This window comes from Lonchura striata, unplaced genomic scaffold, assembly GCF_046129695.1.
Source record: "Lonchura striata isolate bLonStr1 unplaced genomic scaffold, bLonStr1.mat Scaffold_116, whole genome shotgun sequence".
Classification (NCBI taxonomy): Eukaryota; Metazoa; Chordata; class Aves; order Passeriformes; family Estrildidae; genus Lonchura; species Lonchura striata.
Window position 1 is genome coordinate 624,388 of NW_027461084.1, and position 5,801 is coordinate 630,188.

Consider the following 5,801-nt stretch of genomic DNA (forward strand, 5'->3'; position numbering starts at 1 on the left):
GGCCAGGGGCCCCTGGGCACTTCCTTTTTCCATTTTCCCTGGGAAAGAAAACTCAGCAATCCAGGTTCCTGATGTCAGTTTGTAGGGCTCCCTTGGGTCTATCAGGGCAGCACAAGTTTGAGGTGGGGACAACTTCGGTGTGGGGTCCATCCTTCGTTATAAGGATTCTTTGCAGTCAGGGCCAGGGGCCCCTGGGCACATCCTTTTTCCATTTTCCCTGGGAAAGAAAACTCAGCAGTCCAGGTTCCTGATGTCAGTTTGTAGGGCTCCCTTGGGTCTATCAGGGCAGCACAAGTTTGAGGTGGGGACAACTTTGGTGTGGGGTCTATCCTTCGATATAAGGATTTTTTGCAGTCAGGGCCAGGGGCCCCTGGGCACATCCTTTTTCCATTTTCCCTGGGAAAGAAAACTCAGCAGTCCAGGTTCCTGATGTCAGTTTGTAGGGCTCCCTTGGGTCTATCAGGGCAGCACAAGTTTGAGGTGGGGACAACTTCGGTGTGGGGTCCATCCTTCGATATAAGGATTCTTTGCAGTGAGGCCCCAGCCCAGGGCCAGGGGCCCCTGGGCACATCCTTTTTCCATTTTCCCTGGGAAAGAAAACTCAGCAGTCCAGGTTCCTGATGTCAGTCTGTAGGGCTCCCTTGGGTCTATCAGGGCAGCACAAGTTTGAGGTGGGGACAACTTCGGTGTGGGGTCCATCCTTCGATATAAGGATTTTTTGCAGTCAGGGCCAGGGTCCCAAGGCCATGGGGCCCCTGGGCACATCCTTTTTCCATTTTCCCTGGGAAAGAAAACTCAGCAGTCCAGGTTCCTGATGTCAGTTTGTAGGGCTCCCTTGGGTCTATCAGTGCAGCACAAGTTTGAGGTGGGGACAACTTCGGTGTGGGGTCCATCCTTCAATATAAGGATTCTTTGCAGTGAGGCCCCAGCCCAGGGCCAGGGGCCCCTGGGCACATCCTTTTTCCATTTTCCCTGGGAAAGAAAACTCAGCAGTCCAGGTTCCTGATGTCAGTTTGTAGGGTTCCCTTGGGTCTATCAGGGCAGCACAAGTTTGAGGTGGGGACAACTTCGGTGTGGGGTCCATCCTTCGATGTAAGGATTCTTTGCAGTGTGCCCCCAGCCCATGTCCAGGGGCCCCTGGGCACATCCTTTTTCCATTTTCCCTGGGAAAGAAAACTCAGCAGTCCAGGTTCCTGATGTCAGTTTGTAGGGCTCCCTTGGGTCTATCAGGGCAGCACAAGTTTGAGGTGGGGACAACTTCGGTGTGGGGTCCATCCATCGATATAAGGATTTTTTGCAGTCAGGGCCAGGGGCCTCTGGGCACATCCTTTTTCCATTTTCCCTGGGAAAGAAAACTCAGCAGTCCAGGTTCCTGATGTCAGTTTGTAGGGCTCCCTTGGGTCTATCAGGGCAGCACAAGTTTGAGGTGGGGACATCTTCGGTGTGGGGTCCATCCTTCGATATAAGGATTCTTTGCAGTGAGGCCCCAGCCCAGGGCCAGGGGCCCCTGGGCACATCCTTTTTCCATTTTCCCTGGGAAAGAAAACTCAGCAATCCAGGTTCCTGATGTCAGTTTGTAGGGCTCCCTTGGGTCTATCAGGGCAGCACAAGTTTGAGGTGGGGACAACTTCGGTGTGGGGTCCATCCTTCGTTATAAGGATTCTTTGCAGTCAGGGCCAGGGGCCCCTGGGCACATCCTTTTTCCATTTTCCCTGGGAAAGAAAACTCAGCAGTCCAGGTTCCTGATGTCAGTTTGTAGGGTTCCCTTGGGTCTATCAGGGCAGCACAAGTTTGAGGTGGGGACAACTTCGGTGTGGGGTCCATCCTTCGATATAAGGATTCTTTGCAGTGAGGCCCCAGCCCAGGGCCAGGGGCCCCTGGGCACATCCTTTTTCCATTTTCCCTGGGAAAGAAAAGTCAGCAGTCCAGGTTCCTGATGTCAGTTTGTAGGGCTCCCTTGGGTCTATCAGGGCAGCACAAGTTTGAGGTGGGGACAACTTCGGTGTGGGGTCCATCCTTCAATATAAGGATTCTTTGCAGTGAGGCCCCAGCCCAGGGCCAGGGGCCCCTGGGCACATCCTTTTTCCATTTTCCCTGGGAAAGAAAACTCAGCAGTCCAGGTTCCTGATGTCAGTTTGTAGGGTTCCCTTGGGTCTATCAGGGCAGCACAAGTTTGAGGTGGGGACAACTTCGGTGTGGGGTCCATCCTTCGATATAAGGATTCTTTGCAGTGTGCCCCCAGCCCATGTCCAGGGGCCCCTGGGCACATCCTTTTTCCATTTTCCCTGGGAAAGAAAACTCAGCAGTCCAGGTTCCTGATGTCAGTTTGTAGGGCTCCCTTGGGTCTATCAGGGCAGCACAAGTTTGAGATGGGGACAACTTCGGTGTGGGGTCCATCCATCGATATAAGGATTTTTTGCAGTCAGGGCCAGGGGCCCCTGGGCACATCCTTTTTCCATTTTCCCTGGGAAAGAAAACTCAGCAGTCCAGGTTCCTGATGTCAGTTTGTAGGGCTCCCTTGGGTCTATCAGGGCAGCACAAGTTTGAGGTGGGGACATCTTCGGTGTGGGGTCCATCCTTCGATATAAGGATTCTTTGCAGTGAGGCCCCAGCCCAGGGCCAGGGGCCCCTGGGCACATCCTTTTTCCATTTTCCCTGGGAAAGAAAACTCAGCAATCCAGGTTCCTGATGTCAGTTTGTAGGGCTCCCTTGGGTCTATCAGGGCAGCACAAGTTTGAGGTGGGGACAACTTCGGTGTGGGGTCCATCCTTCGTTATAAGGATTCTTTGCAGTCAGGGCCAGGGGCCCCTGGGCACATCCTTTTTCCATTTTCCCTGGGAAAGAAAACTCAGCAGTCCAGGATCCTGATGTCAGTTTGTAGGGTTCCCTTGGGTCTATCAGGGCAGCACAAGTTTGAGGTGGGGACAACTTCGGTGTGGGGTCCATCCTTCGATATAAGGATTCTTTGCAGTGAGGCCCCAGCCCAGGGCCAGGGGCCGCTGGGCACATCCTTTTTCCATTTTCCCTGGGAAAGAAAAGTCAGCAGTCCAGGTTCCTGATGTCAGTTTGTAGGGCTCCCTTGGGTGTATCAGGGCAGCACAAGTTTGAGGTGGGGACAACTTTGGTGTGGGGTCCATCCTTCGATATAAGGATTCTTTGCAGTCAGGGCCAGGGGCCCCTGGGCACATCCTTTTTCCATTTTCCCTGGGAAAGAAAACTCAGCAGTCCAGGTTCCTGATGTCAGTTTGTAGGGCTCCCTTGGGTCTATCAGGGCAGCACAAGTTTGAGGTGGGGACATCTTCGGTGTGGGGTCCATCCTTCGATATAAGGATTTTTTGCAGTCAGGGCCAGGGGCCCCTGGGCACATCCTTTTTCCATTTTCCCTGGGAAAGAAAACTCAGCAGTCCAGGTTCCTGATGTCAGTTTGTAGGGCTCCCTTGGGTCTATCAGGGCAGCACAAGTTTGAGGTGGGGACATCTTCGGTGTGGGGTCCATCCTTCGATATAAGGATTCTTTGCAGTCAGGGCCAGGGTCCCAGGGCCAGGGGCCCCTGGGCACATCCTTTTTCCATTTTCCCTGGGAAAGAAAACTCAGCAATCCAGGTTCCTGATGTCAGTTTGTTGGGCTCCCTTGGGTCTATCAGGGCAGCACAAGTTTGAGGTGGGGACAACTTTGGTGTGGGGTCCATCCTTCGATATAAGGATTCTTTGCAGTGAGGCCCCAGCCCAGGGCCAGGGGCCCCTGGGCACATCCTTTTTCCATTTTCCCTGGGAAAGAAAACTCAGCAGTCCAGGTTCCTGATGTCAGTTTGTAGGGCTCCCTTGGGTCTATCAAGGCAGCACAAGTTTGAGGTGGGGACAACTTCGGTGTGGGGTCCATCCTTCGATATAAGGATTTTTTGCAGTCAGGGCCAGGGGCCCCTGGGCACATCCTTTTTCCATTTTCCCTGGGAAAGAAAACTCAGCAGTCCAGGTTCCTGATGTCAGTTTGTAGGGCTCCCTTGGGTCTATCAGGGCAGCACAAGTTTGAGGTGGGGACAACTTCGGTGTGGGGTCCATCCTTCGATATAAGGATTTTTTGCAGTCAGGGCCCGGGGCCCCTGGGCATATCCTTTTTCCATTTTCCCTGGGAAAGAAAAGTCAGCAGTCCAGGTTCCTGATGTCAGTTTGTAGGGCTCCCTTGGGTCTATCAGGGCAGCACAAGTTTGAGGTGGGGACAACTTCGGTGTGGGGTCCATCCTTCGATATAAGGATTCTTTGCAGTGAGGCCCCAGCCCATGTCCAGGGGCCCCTGGGCACATCCTTTTTCCATTTTCCCTGGGAAAGAAAACTCAGCAATCCAGGTTCCTGATGTCAGTTTGTAGGGCTCCCTTGGGTCTATCAGGGCAGCACAAGTTTGAGGTGGGGACAACTTCGGTGTGGGGTCCATCCTTCGTTATATGGATTCTTTGCAGTCAGGGCCAGGGGCCCCTGGGCACATCCTTTTTCCATTTTCCCTGGGAAAGAAAACTCAGCAGTCCAGGTTCCTAATGTCAGTTTGTAGGGCTCCCTTGGGTCTATCAGGGCAGCACAAGTTTGAGGTGGGGACAACTTCGGTGTGGGGTCCATCCTTCGATGTAAGGATTCTTTGCAGTGAGGCCCCAGCCCCGGCCCAGGGGCCCCTGGGCACATCCTTTTTCCATTTTCCCTGGGAAAGAAAACTCAGCAGTCCAGGTTCCTGATGTCAGTTTGTAGGGCTCCCTTGGGTCTATCAGGGCAGCACAAGTTTGAGGTGGGGACAACTTCGGTGTGGGGTCCATCCTTCGTTATAAGGATTCTTTGCAGTCAGGGCCAGGGGCCCCTGGGCACATCCTTTTTCCATTTTCCCTGGGAAAGAAAACTCAGCAGTCCAGGTTCCTGATGTCAGTTTGTAGGGTTCCCTTGGGTCTATCAGGGCAGCACAAGTTTGAGGTGGGGACAACTTCGGTGTGGGGTCCATCCTTCGATATAAGGATTCTTTGCAGTGAGGCCCCAGCCCAGGGCCAGGGGCCCCTGGGCACATCCTTTTTCCATTTTCCCTGGGAAAGAAAAGTCAGCAGTCCAGGTTCCTGATGTCAGTTTGTAGGGCTCCCTTGGGTCTATCAGGGCAGCACAAGTTTGAGGTGGGGACAACTTCGGTGTGGGGTCCATCCTTCGATATAAGGATTCTTTGCAGTGAGGCCCCAGCCCAGGGCCAGGGACCCCTGGGCACATCCTTTTTCCATTTTCCCTGGGAAAGAAAACTCAGCAGTCCAGGTTCCTGATGTCAGTTTGTAGGGCTCCCTTGGGTCTATCAGGGCAGCACAAGTTTGAGGTGGGGACAACTTTGGTGTGGGGTCCATCCTTCGATATAAGGATTCTTTGCAGTCAGGGCCAGGGGCCCCTTGGCACATCCTTTTTCCATTTTCCCTGGGAAAGAAAAGTCAGCAGTCCAGGTTCCTGATGTCAGTTTGTAGGGCTCCCTTGGGTGTATCAGGGCAGCACAAGTTTGAGGTGGGGACAACTTCGGTGTGGGGTCCATCCTTCGATATAAGGATTTTTTGCAGTCAGGGCCAGGGGCCCCTGGGCACATCCTTTTTCCATTTTCCCTGGGAAAGAAAACTCAGCAGTCCAGGTTCCTGATGTCAGTTTGTAGGGCTCCCTTGGGTCTATCAGGGCAGCACAAGTTTGAGGTGGGGACAACTTCGGTGTGGGGTCCATCCTTCGATATAAGGATTCTTTGCAGTGAGGCCCCAGCCCAGGGCCAGGGGCCCCTGGGCACATCCTTTTTCCATTTTCCCTGGG